The sequence below is a fragment of the Ranitomeya variabilis genome, chromosome 2 (genome assembly GCF_051348905.1).
Source record: "Ranitomeya variabilis isolate aRanVar5 chromosome 2, aRanVar5.hap1, whole genome shotgun sequence".
NCBI lineage: Eukaryota > Metazoa > Chordata > Amphibia > Anura > Dendrobatidae > Ranitomeya > Ranitomeya variabilis.
Window position 1 is genome coordinate 233,607,139 of NC_135233.1, and position 14,386 is coordinate 233,621,524.

General features: G+C 43.4%; 1 long non-coding RNA gene across 1 annotated transcript in view; it reads right to left on the reverse strand.

The window, feature by feature from the left end:
• LOC143809283 (uncharacterized) overlaps positions 1 to 14,386 on the reverse strand; it is a 168,367-nt gene that overhangs the window by 127,919 nt on the left and 26,062 nt on the right. Inside the window, exon 3 of the long non-coding RNA XR_013222194.1 lies at positions 231 to 316. This is a non-coding gene — a long non-coding RNA (uncharacterized LOC143809283). The remainder of the gene's footprint in view (positions 1 to 230; positions 317 to 14,386) is intronic.

Below are 14,386 nucleotides of genomic sequence, written 5' to 3' on the forward strand. Positions count from 1 at the left end.
GCCCATGGCTTCTGGTTCTGGAAGGATGTGGCTATTTGACAGTTGTGATGCATAAACTTTGGTGCCAGTGGATATACCAAAAGCTGGTAGCCTCTGTTAGGGTCTTGCTGAGGTCTCCCCTGCTCCTCCTCTCAGCGCTATCCTCATCTCAAAGCATCAACAGCCTGATTTTCCAGCTCGATGCAGGAATGCAACTCAGTAATTGGATATTAAACAGACAGCTACTGTACCTTATTAATAGTCTGACGTAAATCTTTCAGCTCAGAAACATTTGCCCGACTGTTTACTGAATGTGGCAGAAGATTGGTGCCAATATCTAAGGAGAAAAAGATTACTATCAAATGTACAGCCGTAGCGCAGGACTGAGGGCAATAACATTACCCAATAACATGGCATTGACCTCATATGTTCCCTGAAAACCCGGGTCCAGATGAATCTATAAATAAAGAAATTACACAAAAAGCAACTCCAAAATATACCTGATACCAGAAGTGACTGGTTATTGCTTATCCTACTATAACACTGCAACTATGTACAAGTATATAAGAACTATAATACTGCCCCCTATGTACAAGAATATAACTACTATAATACTGTCCCCTATGTGCAAGAATATAACTACTATAATACTGTCCCCTATGTGCAAGAATATAACTACTATAATACTGCTCCCTATGTGCAAGAATATAACAACTATAATACTGCTCCTATGTGCAAGAATATAACAACTATAATACTGCTCCTATGTACAAGAATATAACTACTATAATACTGCTCCTATGTACAGGAATATAACTACTATAATACTGTCCCCTATGTGCAAGAATATAACTACTATAATACTGCTCCCTATGTGCAAGAATATAACTACTATAATACTGTCCCTATGTACAAGAATATAGCTATTATAATACTGCCCCTATGTGCAAGAATATAACTACTATAATACTGCCCCTACATACAAGAATATAACTACTATAATACTGCCCCTATGGACAAGAATATAACTACTATAATACTGCTCCAACGTACAAGAATATAACTACTATAATACTGCCCCTATGTTCAAGAATATAACTACTATAATGCTGCCCCTATGTATAAGGATACAACTACTATATTACTGCCCTCTAGATATAAGAAAATATTTACTATAAGGCCATGTGCACACGCTGCGGATTCCATTGCGGAATTTTCCGCAGCGGTTTTGATAAATCCGCAGTGCAAAACCGCTGCGGTTTTTACTGCGGATTTATTGTGGTTTTTATTGCGGATTCCGCTGCGGGTTTTCACCTGCAGTTTTCTATTGGAGCAGGTGTAAACCCGCAGCGGAATCCGCACAAATAATTGACATGCTGCGGAATGTAAACCGCTGTGTTTCCGCGCGTTTTTTTTCCGCAGCATGTGCACTGTGGCTTTCGTTTCCCATAGGTTTACATTATACTGTAAACGCATGGGAAACCGCTGCGGACCCGCAGCTGCGGAAACGCTGTGGATCTGCAGCAAAATCCGCAGCGTGTGCACATACCCGCTCCCATTATTCTTTTTATGGTCTTAGCGGTATTATTGCGTTCTATAATGTAGTGTAACCAGAAACAGTTTGATCTCACACAGTTGCTGTTTATTTAAAGTGTCTGCACCAACATCACTACGCACGTGTTATGTAGCTGTCTGGACCAGGACCCTTCTTTTTTTGCACAAGACAAACCAGAGATCTTTGCTTTGCTGAATATGATGGGAATCTGCATTATTACATCATTACAATAGATCTGTTTCTTCCTTATTGCTATTACAGTCAGGACTCCAGGATAGCTGTGTGACAACCCATGTAGGAGTCACAATTATGATCCTGTCGGTCGTCACCCAACTTTTGATTACACAGATATAACCAATAAGATGGTTGAACAACTCTAGGGCTTACTGGGACCACAGCTTCTACCCTCACTGGTGGCACTGGCCATTGTCACGACGAGGCGGATGTTTTAGAATGAGCCTCATGTCATCGCTGAGCCAGGTGCGGACAACTGCATATTTACTGATGATGCCATCAAGTTGTGGCAACGGCCTGACCCCCTCCCCCATATCAACCCCCTGTCCCACCCACATTCATCACGGTCATATTTAGTTATAAAGCGACGTCCCATGACGGCCGGTAGATGGATTCATTTTGTTCAAATAGGAAAGAGGCCAAAAATACACTTAGAACAAGGACTATATTTAATGGGCATCCAGGGGTGGGCTGCAGGTGAAGATGCGGGGTTATGGACAGTGTTGTGGTGACAGGGTAAACGACTGAGGTCCAAAATAACTTATGGAAACCAGGGTTCAGAAGAAAAAGACAGGATGTTGAAGGGAATTAACTGAATGAAGAAAGTTAGGGATTGTACTGAGAATTATCTGAGTGGATGAGCAAGGAGAACGTAGAGATTGCAAAGACAACTTAATGACTGAAAAAGAGGGAGGAATATCTGAAGGGAATAAGTGAATGAATGAGGAAAAGGTAAAAATTGTGAAAGAAATTACCAAATTAATGAATAAAAAGTAGAGATTGTGAGGAAATGAGTAAATGGGGAAAGGGTAGTGATTGTGAAAGGAATTGTCTGAGTGAATGAACAAGGAAAAGGTAGGGACTGAGAATTAAATGAATTAACGAGAAAATGTTAGGCATTGTGAACGGGATATGTGAATGAAAAGAGGTAGGTATTTTGAAGGGAATTTTCTGCATGATGGATTAATGAATGAATGAATGTATGAATGTATCAAGAAACAGGACAGACTGTAGAAATGAACAGAAGTTAAATACAGAAAATTAGGAATTATATACAGAGAATGTCAGGAGAAAAAAATAGTAGGCCTAGAAAATGAACAGAAAGAGCGAGAAAATGGTAGGGATTATGATGGAATGTAGAGAGAATGAATTGAAATAGAGATTATGATAATGAAGAGAAGATAAATTAAGAAAATGGGGAATAAATAGGGGATTGATGAAGAGAAGATTGGGCTGTAGCGAACTAACAGAAAGGGGGATGAGAATTTTGATGGAATGGAGAGTGAATGAAAATAGTGTAGTGTAGTGCAGCGGTGTCCACACCGTGCAGTAATGAGGCAGTGACCCAGGAAAGTTCAAAGCAAACGTGTTTAACCCCTTAACGACCGCAGATACGCCTTTTAACGGCGGCAGTTAAGGGTACTTAAACCACTGTGGAAAAAGTGAGTAGCACCCCCCAGAGTCGGATTTTCTCTGGGGTCTCAGTTGCCGGGGGTAGCCGAGACCCCAGAGAACATGATTGGGGTTTTTTTACCGACCCCCGAGTTGCGATCGTTGGTAATTAACCGTTTGCCGGTGGCTGCAAAAAAAACAACAACGCAATTTCCCATTTAATTTCTCTGTCCTCCAATGTGATCGCACATCAGAGGGCAGAGAAATGGGGTCCCTGATCTCCCCCCGATACTCACATGTCTCCCCCGGTGCTCCTCGTGGCTCCCCGATGGGCGCCGCCATCTTGTTCCGGACAAAAAATGGCAGGCACCCGGAAGATCTGTGGGGTCTCGGCTGCCGGGGGTAGCCGAGACCCCAAAGAACATGATCGGGGTTGGTTTTTACCGACCCTTGTTTTGCAATCGTTGGTAATTAACTGTTTACCGGCGGCCGCAAAAAAAAAAAAAGCGATGTGTCATTCTCTGTCCTCCAATGTGATCGCACATCAGAGAACAGAAATAGGGGGATTCAGGGACCCTGTTATGCTTACCGGTGTCCCTGGGTCCTCCTGCATCGCCTCCTGGCCACCGGCATCATCTGGTAAGAAAATGGCGGGCGCATGCGCAGTGCGCCCATCATGATCTGCCCGCCCGGCAGCTAGAGGAGTTGGACTAAAGCTAGGGTTAGGGTTGGGGCTAAAGTTAGGGTTAGGGTTGGGGGTAAAGTTAGGACTAGAGCTAGGGTTAGGGCTAAAGTTAGGGCTAGGGTTGGGGCTAAAGTTAGGGCTAGGGTTGCAGCTGAAGTTAGGGTTAGAGTTGGGATTAGGGTTTGGATTAGGGTTGGTATTAGGGTTAGGGTTGGCATTAGGGTTAGGTTTGGGATTAGGGTTAGGTTTGGGATTATGGTTAGGGGTGTATTGGGATTAGGGTTAGGTTTGAGATTAGGATTAGGGGTGTGTTGGATTTAGGGTTTTGATTAGGGTTATGGTTAGGGTTGGGATTAGGGTTGTTTTGGGGTTAGGGTTGTGATTATCGTTAGGGTTGTGATTAGGATTATGGATCGGGTTGGGTTTAGGGTTAAGGGTGTGTTGGGGTTAGGGTTGGAGTTAGAATTGGGGGGGTTTCCACTGTTTAGGTACATCAGGGGTTCTCCAAACGCCACAGCCAATTTTGCGCTCAAAAAGTCAAATGGTGCTCCCTCCCTTCTGAGCTCTGCCGTGCGCTCAAACAGTGGTTTACCCCCACATATGGGGCATCAGCGTACTCGGGATAAATTGGACAACTTTTGGGGTCTAATTTCTCCTGTTACCCTTGTGAAAATAAAAACTTGGGGGGCTAAAAAATCTTTTTTGTGGAAAAAAAAATATTTTTTATTTTCACGACTCTATATTATAAACTTTTGTTTAGCACTTGGGCATTTAAAGTTCTCACCACACATCTAGATAAGTTCCTTGGGGGGTCTAGTTTCCAAAATGGGGTCACTTGTGGGGGGTTTCTACTGTTTAGGTACATCAGGGGCTCTGCAAACGCAACATAACGCCCGCAGACCATTCTATCAAAGTCTGCATGCCAAAATGGCGCTCCTTGCCTTCCGAGGTCTGCCATGCGCCCAAACAGTGGTCCCCCCCACATATGGGGTATCAGCCTACTCAGCACAAATTGCACAATAAATTTTTCGGTCCAATTTCTCCTGTTACCCTTGTGAAAGTAAAAATTTTGGGGTGAAAAGATCATTTATGTGGAAAAAATATGATTTTTTTTATCTTCATGGCTCTACATTATAAACTTCTGTGAAGCAGTTGGGGCTTCATAGTGCTCACCACACATCTAGATAAGCTCTTTGGGGGGTCTAATTTCCAAAATGGGGTCACTTGTGGGGGGTTTCTACTGTTTAGGTACATCAGGAGCTCTGCTAATGCAACATGACGCCCGCAGACCATCCCATCAAAGTCTGCATTCCAAGCCGCGCTTCTTCCCTTCCGAGCTCCGATGTGTGCCCAAACAGTGCCCCCCCCCCCACATATGGGGTATCAGTATACTCAGGAAAAACTGGTCAACAAATTTTGGGGTCTAATGTCTCCTGTTACCCTTGAGAAACTAAAAAATTGCAGGCTAAAAAAATCATTTTTGAGGAAAAAAAAAAGGATTTTTTATTTTCACGGCTCTACGTTATAAACTTCTGTGAAGCACCTGGGGGTTTAAAGTGCACACCACACATCTAGATAAGTTCCTTAAGGGGTCTAGTTTCCAAAATGGTGTCACTTGTGGGGGGTTTCCACTGTTTAGGCACATCAGGGGCTCTCCAAACGTGACATGGCGTCCAATCTCAATTCCAGCCAATTCTGCATTGAAAAAGTCAAACGGCACTCCTTCTCTTCCGAGCTCTGCTGTGCGCCCAAACAGTGGTTTACCCCCACATATGGGGTATCGACATACTCAGGACAAATTACACAACAACTTTTGTGGTCTAATTTCTCCTGTTACCCTTGTGAAAATAACAATTTGTGGGCGAAAAGATCATTTTTGTGTAAAAAAATTCGATTTTTTATTTTCACGGCTCTACGTTATAAACTTATGTGAAGCACTTGGGGGTTCAAAGTGCTCACCACACATCTAGATAAGTTCCTTAAGGGGTCTAGTTTCCAAAATGGTGTCACTTGTGGAGCCTTTCCACTGTTGGACCCGTGGAAGCGCATCGGCGCGAAACGGCCGTCGTCCTTTTCCTCTCCTCTTTGCACCGTTTCCCGTTCCCAGCCGCCTCTCCATATGACGTTTGTCTGATTTTAAGATGAATAAAGGTTTCTAATTCAGCAGTGCCTTGGGGTGAGTGCCACATTTCTTTTTCAATTTCTTTCCACTGTTTAGGCACATCACGGGCTCTCTAAACGTGACATGGCATCCGATCTCAATTCCAGCCAATTCTGCATTGAAAAAGTCAAACGGCGCTCCTTTTCTTCCAAGCTCTGCGGTGCACCCCACATATGGGGTATCGGCGTATTCAGGAGGAATTGCATAACAAAATTTATGGTTAAAGTTCTATTTTTACACTTGAGAAAATAAAAAAAATGGTTCTGAAGTAAAATGTTTGCAAAAAAAAGTTAAATGTTCATTTTTTCCTTCCACATTGTTTCAGTTCCTGTGAAGCACGTAAAGGGTTAATAAACTTCTTGAATGTGGTTTTGAGCACCTTGAGGGGTGCAGTTTTTAGAATGGTGTCACACGTGGTTATTTTCTATCATATAGACCCCTCAAAATTACTTCAAATGTGATGTGGTCCCTAAAAAAAAAATGGTGTTGTAAAAATGAGAAATTGCTGGTCAACTTTTAACCCTTATAACTCCCTAACAAAAAAAAAAATATTGTTTCCAAAATTGTGCTAATGTAAAGTAGACATGTGGGAAATGTTATTTATTAACTAGTTTTTGTGACATATCTCTCTGATATAAGGGCATAAAAATAAAAAATTTGAAAATTGCATAATTTTATAAATTTCTTGTCATATTTCCGTTTTTTTCATAAATAATCGCATGTAATATTGAAGAAATGTTACCACTAACATGAAGTACAATATGTCACAAAAAAAACATTCTCTGAATCAGCGGGATCTGTTAAAGCATTCCAGAGTTATAACCTCATAAAGTGACATTGATCAGAATTGTAAAAATTGGCTCGTCATTAAGTACCAAATTGGCTCTGTCACTAAGGGATTAATGTCCAAAAACTCACACAAAACGAAAAGCATGCGGTATCGCAGCCCGGGCGTCACAACAGTCCATATCCGAGACTGAGGGATGCCAGACGTTTGCTGCTCTTGGCTTTGTATTACCTCACACAAGCTGGACGTTGCAGAGCCACCTGCTCTGCCACTTGCAAACAAACACTGACACACCCGAACCCTTTACGGCAGGGTTTTTTAAATAGAACCTGTTGCCATGGGCCACTTGTAAGACCCGACCTGGAGGGAGCGAACTGACCCACTACCATCCTGTAGTTCGCTCCAAAATTAAAAGCCCATGCCGGGTTTTCTTATACCTGCCTTGGGCAAACAGCTTGTTCAAGACCAAACTTACCGTATATACTCGAGTATAAGCCGAGATTTTCAGACCATTTTTTTCGGTTGAAAGTCCCCCTCTCGGCTTATACTCGAGTCATACCCAGGGGTCGGAAGGGGAGGGGGAGCTGTCTAATAATACTCACCTGCTCCTGGCGTGGTCCCTGCAGGTCCCTGGTTCTCCCGGTGCCTCAGCTTCTTCCTGTACAGAGCGGTCACATGGTACCACTCATTACAGTAATGAATATGCGGCTCCACCTTCCATTGGGGTGGATCCGCATATTACTTACTGTAATGAGCAGTACCATGTGATCGCTCAATACAGGAAGCTGCAGCGCCGGGGAAGCAGGGACTGCACCGCGCCAGGAGCAGGTGAGTATAACGGGGAGTTGAGCGCTGCGCGATATTCACCTGCTCCTCGTTCCGGCCGCCGCTCCGTCTTCAGCGTCTTCTGCAGTGACGCTCAGGTCAGAGGGCGCGCACTAACCACGTCATCACGCCCTCTGCCTGAACGTCAGTGCAGAAGACGCTGAAGACAGAGCGGCGGCCGGAAAGAGGAAAGGTGAATATTTAAAGTGCCAGGGGCCTGAGCAATGGAGACGGAGAGGTGAGTATGTGATTTTTTTTTATCACAGCAACAGCAAATGGGTCAAGTGTCTGTATGGAGCATCTTATGGGGCCATAATCAACGTTTGTGCAGCACTATATGGGGCAAATATCTTTATGGAGCATCTTATGGGGCCATAATTAATGTTTGTGCAGCATTATATGGGGCAAATATCTTTATGGAGCATCTTATGGGGCCATATGGTTTGTGCAGCACTATATGGGGCAAATATCTTTATGGAGTATCTTATGGGGCCATAACGTTTGTGCAGCACTATATGGGGGAAATATCTCTATGGAGCATCTTATGAGGCCGTAATCAACATTTGTGCAGCATTATATTGGGCAAATGTGTCTATGGAGCATCTTATGGGGCCATTATTAACCTTTATGCAGGATTATATGGGGCATATTTTAATATGAAGCATTTTATGGGGCCATTATTAACCTTTATGCAGGATTATATGGGGCATATTTTAATATGGAGCATCTTATGGGGCCCATCGTAAACTTTATGGAGCATTATATGGGGCTCCTGATTCAATATGGATATTCAAAAACACAACCTACTGATGTCTCAATTAATTTTACTTTTATTGGTATCTATTTTTACTTTTGAAATTTACCGGTAGCTGCTGCATTTCCCACCCTAGGCTTATACTCGAGTCATTAAGTTTTTTTGGCAAAATTAGGGGGGTCGGCTTATACTCGAGTATATACGGTACTTTTATTCTGCATTGCAATCACAGTTATATCTGTGACTACAATACACTCAAGCAGCCTCAATACGCTTCTATGCGCATCCTGGGGGGATACATAGTGTCCCTCGCATATTATACCCGTCACTGCTTCACAGTAGGTAGCAAGATAGGATGACAAATAAAGGTGAGATTGTGAAATAATAAACAGGTTTGCACTGTATGGAATGAATAGAAGATGAATGAGGGAAAGGTAAGGACTGTTATTAAATGATCTGAGAAGGAATAAACAAAAGGTGAATAAAAAGTCGAATTGATTGGTAATAAGTAAGAGAGTGAAATTGGGTAAAGTAAGGACTACAGAGGAATTCACAGCGGATACATAAGGAAAAAGGTAGGGATTATGTTATTAAAGAATGAAAAAGGATGTAGGGATTGTAAGGAGGTGAACAAATAATAAGAATTCAGGGGATGAGAAAATGAATGCATACAGGAATAAAAGAGAAAAGATTACAAAGGTAGGGATTGTGATGGAATACTTAAATTATGAAAAGTTAACAGTTACAAGGGAATGAATAAATGAAAATGAATGAAAGGGTGAATGAAAAATAGGGACTTGGATGAAAAGAACCAGGGATCAATGAAGAGAAAATAGGGAAAGACTGCAAATGTACACCGCATTCCAAATTATTATGTAAATTGGATTTAAGTGTCATAAAGATTATTTTTTCCCATCATCCCCTGCATGGTTTGTGTCTCGGGGTGTTTGGATCTCTGAAATCAATCTCAAACACCTGTGATAATTAGTTTTCCAGGTGAGCCCAATTAAAGGAAAACTACATAAGGAGGACATTCAACATTATTAAGCAGGTTTCAAACAATATGGGGGGAAAAAGATCTATCTGCTGCCGAAAAGCGTGAAACAGTGCAATGCCCTGTACAAGGTATGAAATCATCATATATTTCACAAAAACTTAACGTAATCAACGTACTGTGAAGAGATTTGTGGCTGATACAGAGAACAGATGGGTTTGTGCAGATAATGGCATAATGAGTTAGGTTTCAGCCAGACAAATTGATCAGATTAAGAGAGCAGATGCTAAAATACCATTATAAAGCAGTAAACAGATATTTGAAGCTGTGATGCCTCTGGAGACGCGGGAACCTGAATGTGTAAGATCTAGAGGCTTGTAGTTGTGCATAAATCTACTATTTGGCTGCCCCTAAACAGTGCTCACAAGCAGAAATGGTTTTGTTTACTGATGAATGCCATGCAATCATGGATGGTCCAGATGGATGGAGAAGTAGATGTTCTCATTTATTATATAAAGTAATTACAAATAGAGTGATCTATTTCAAGTGTTTATTTCTGTTTATGTTGATGATTATGGTGTACAGTCAATGAAAACCCAAGAGTCATTATCTCAGTAAATTAGAATAATTAACAAAAAACACCTGCAAAGGCTTCCTAAGCGTTTAAAAAGGTCCCTTAATCTGTTTCAGTAGGCTCCACAATCATGGGGAAGACTGCTGTCTTGACAGATGTCCAGTAGGCAGTCACTGACACACTCCACAAGAAGAGTAAGCCACAAAAGGTCATTGCTAAAGAAGCTGGCAGCTCACAGAGTGCTGTCTCCAAGCATTTTAATGGACAGTTGAGTGGAAGGAAAAAGTGTGGTAGAAAAAGGTGCATAAGCAACCGGGATAACCGCAGCCTTGAAAGAATTGTTAAGAAAGGGTCATTCAAAAATCTGGGGGAGATTCACAAGGAGTGGACTACTGCTGGAGACATTGCTTCAAGAGCCACCACACACAGACGTATCCAGGACATGGGATACAAGTGTCGAAGTCCTTCTGTCAAGCCACTCATGACCCATAGACAACGCCAGACTATTGCTCAGTAGTCCAAGGTGTTGTTTTCAGATGAAAGTCAGTTTTGCATTACATTTGGAAATCAAGGTCCCAGAGTCTGGAGGAAGAGTGGAGAGGCCACAATCCAAGCTGCTTGAGGTCTAGTGTGACATTTCCACAATCAGTGATGGTTTGGGAGCCATGTCATCTGCTGGTGTAGGATGTGTTTTATCAAGACCAAAGTCAGCGCAGCCGTCTACCAGGAAATTTTAGAGCACTTCATGCTTCCCTCTGCCGACAAGCTTTTTGGAGATGGAAATTTCATTCTCCGGCAGGACTTGGCACCTGTCCACACTGCCAAAAGTACCAATACCTGGTTTACAAACAACAGTATCACTGTGCTTGATTGGCCAGCAAAGTCGCCTGACCTTAACCCCCATAGAGAATCTATGGGGTATTGTCAAGAGGAAGATGAGCGACACCAGACCTAACAATGCAGATGAGTAAAAGGCTACTATCAAAGCAACCTGGGCTCCCATAACACCTCAGCAGTGCCACAGGCTGATCGCCTCCATGCCACGCCGCATTGATGCAGTAATTGATGCAAAAAAAGCCCTGACCAAGTATTGAGTCCATTTACTGAAAATGCATTTCAGTAGGCCAACATTTCGGATTTTAAAATCATTTTTCAAGCTGGTGTTATAAAGTATTCTAATTTACTGAGATAAATGACTTTTGGGTTGTCATTGGCTGCAAGCCATAATCCCAACATTAACAGAAATAAACACTTGAAATAGATCACTCTATAATGACTCTATATAATATACGAGTTTCACTTTATGTATTGAAGAACTGAAATAAATTAACTTTTTGATGATATTCTAATTTTGTGAGAAGCACCTGTAGAAGCTCTAAGAGCATATTCTGACATCCTGCAAAGAAAATCAAGCAGAAACTCTCCAAAAACTCACAAGTTCGATGGATGCCAGAATTGTGAAGGTGATATCATAGGGATCCTATGTGAACATGTAACTTGGCCTTTTAAAATGTTTTTGATTGAAAAAGCTTTTGACTTTAATAAATGTGACCTCGTAATGCTGCAAATGCTTTCTGGTGCAGAATTATTTTAGAACAGTGCATGTTGAGATTATTTTGTTTTGAACAAAATCCTGTTATCATTGGAAGGTTTGGCCAATAAAATGTGATTTGTGCTCTACCAGTAGTTGATTTGAACATCATTATACTGACTCATTGGTATCCACCATTTAGGAAAATCAGAGAAAAAGAATATTTGAATAATAATTTGGAACGCTGAAATTGAATCAGCAGAGGACGAGTGAGTAAAAGGGAAAGAACAGATAGATAAATGCGGAAATGTGCTTATGCCATTGTCCTTGCCATCCTATATGGGGTGCTGTCTGTAGCATTTTGTATATTGCCCCATATTTCACTTCAGGGGTCTATAGGTCACAAAAGAGATACATCAGTCTTCACAGCTGCTTGTGTAACACTCCAGGTAACCAGTTGTTATAGTGATGTTGCCTTCCCTTCGGGGAGGGTAATATCACGCTCAGAGGCAATGGAGTTCTCTCCACCAGGTAAGACCCACGTGCAACACATTCTGAATCCAGGCCAAGAGGGGGAGCTCTGGACCCGGATTCAGGGAAGCTTCCCTCAAATATGGATATATGTCCGGCTCTGGAGGAGGCATTAGCCAGTCTGATAGAGATACTGAAGGAGAAGGAAGTCTGAGAGAGCAGACAGAGGCCTGGCAGCCACAAGGGAGCTGCAGCCTCTGGAAGGAGAAAGACCCGAAGGGTTGTATGTGGTGGAGCTTCAGAGGGAAGGAGCAGATGAGAGGAACAGGGCTCAGAGGGGTACCGTGACCGGGCACCCTCAGAGCCGAAGCGCAGTACCGGGTACCGGGAGCCCGAGGCCTTAGTGGAACTGTAGGACACTTGGCATAACCAGAGGGCTCAGAGCTTTATGTGATTGGCCCACACCTCACCGAAGACGCAGCAGCACCTGAGGAGCCCGGGACATGATAGAGTCCTTATAAAAAGGCTCAAGCTGCATGTCATGCAGGTACCTGTCTCAGGACAGGGGGAATAGAGGACTCTGCAGAAAGCTTCAGGCAGCAGGGACTTCATATACAGCAAGCACTAGTTGGAAAGGCTCACGGACCTCGACTGGAAAAAGGGAATCTTCCATTGCCTCCGAGCCGGCCGGGCCATACCATCACCCGTGCCTGGTACCCTGGACTGTGGCTTGCTAACTACAGTAAACCAGGTAAAGACTTACGGTAGAACTTGTGTTCTTTACTCATTTTACCAGCCTACACCATCATCACCATACACTTTGGGACCTCTGGGGACCCTGCTTCACCTGTGGGAAGCGTTAACATCATTGCTGCGACAACATCCCCCAGAAGACCCCTTTAACGCAGCGTCGGTCCCACTATTGACCGAACACCACAGGTGGCGTCATGACAGACTTATTTACAATTTCCCTTTAAAGTCCGCTCTCCTTTTATTGGACGCCCAGGGCCACGGACCGGGTCGCAGCCGCGTGACATCCCCTTTAAGAGAGACAGGACCCAGTGCCGAGTACCCCGCTGCCCTAGTAGGGCGCTCCAACTTGACGCTTATGCTGAGCCTGTGAGTCGCCCACAGGTTGTTAATGATGCTGTTCATCCAATTCTTATCTGCAGGTGGCAAAGATTGGTGATCGTAGGGTACAACTTAGGCTTCTTTCACACTCCTGTCGGTGCGGGGCCGTCACAAAGCGTCGGCGCAACGTACCGACGGACAGTGGTGATTTTCTGCACAACTTGGGCAGCGGAGGCAGTGTTTCAACGCAAAAAAGCAATGAAGGACAGCATCCAATCCAGGTGAAATGTACAAAAACAATGTACATTTCACCTGGATTGGATGCTGTGCTTCATTGCTTTTTTGGTATGTACACTTTCCATGGGGTCCAGTGGAATTAGGACTTGCATCTACGTGTCTGATGTGCTGTCGACTACTTGCTATTTTTGTTGAGCAGTGTTTCAACGCATCGGCTTCCCATAGTAAACTCCCAGGGAGGAGGGGGTGGAGTTACGGCTGCGCATGCGCAATTTAAAATGCAGGACACGACGTACGAAAAAACATTCCCTTGAACGTCCGCCAAATACCAACGCATCCAGTGCACGACGGACGCGACGTTCGGCCATACGTCGCGATCCGTCGGCAATACAAGTCTATGGGAAAAAAACGCATCCTGCGGGCACATTTGCAGGATGCGTTTTTTTCCCAAAACAACGCATTGTGATGTAGCTAAAAAAATGGAAGTGTGAAAGTAGCCTCAGAGGAGATGCCACCCAACTCTCCAATGTAGCTGTCATTTAGGAACCTTCCCAGAAAGAGAACATGAATTACTGAAATAATATATAAATTAAATCTTATGAGAGTAACCCGTTGTCAGTGGCTATGTAAGTGCAATGTTGCACCCTGGTGATAGAGGGCCCAGCACTGAACAGTTTTATTATTATTATTATTATTTATTATTATAGCGCCATTTATTCCATGGCGCTTTACATGTGAGGAGGGGTATACATAATAAAAACAAGTACAATAATCTTGAACAATACAAGTCACGACTGGTACAGGAGGAGAGAGGACCCTGCCCGCGAAGGCTCACAATCTACAAGGGATGGGTGAGAATACAGTAGGTGCGGATAGAGCTGGTTGTGCAGCGGTTTGGCCGATCGGTGGTTACTGCAGGTTGTAGGCTTGTCGGAAGAGGTGGGTCTTCAGGCTCTTTTTGAAGGTTTCGATGGTAGGCGAGTCTGATGTGTTGTGGTAGAGGGTTCCAGAGTAGGGGTGATACGCGAGAGAAATCTTGTATATGATTGTGGGAAGAGGAGATAAGAGGGGAGTAGAGAAGGAGATCTTGTGAGGATCGGAGGTTGCGTGTAGGTAAGTACCGGGAGACGAGGTCA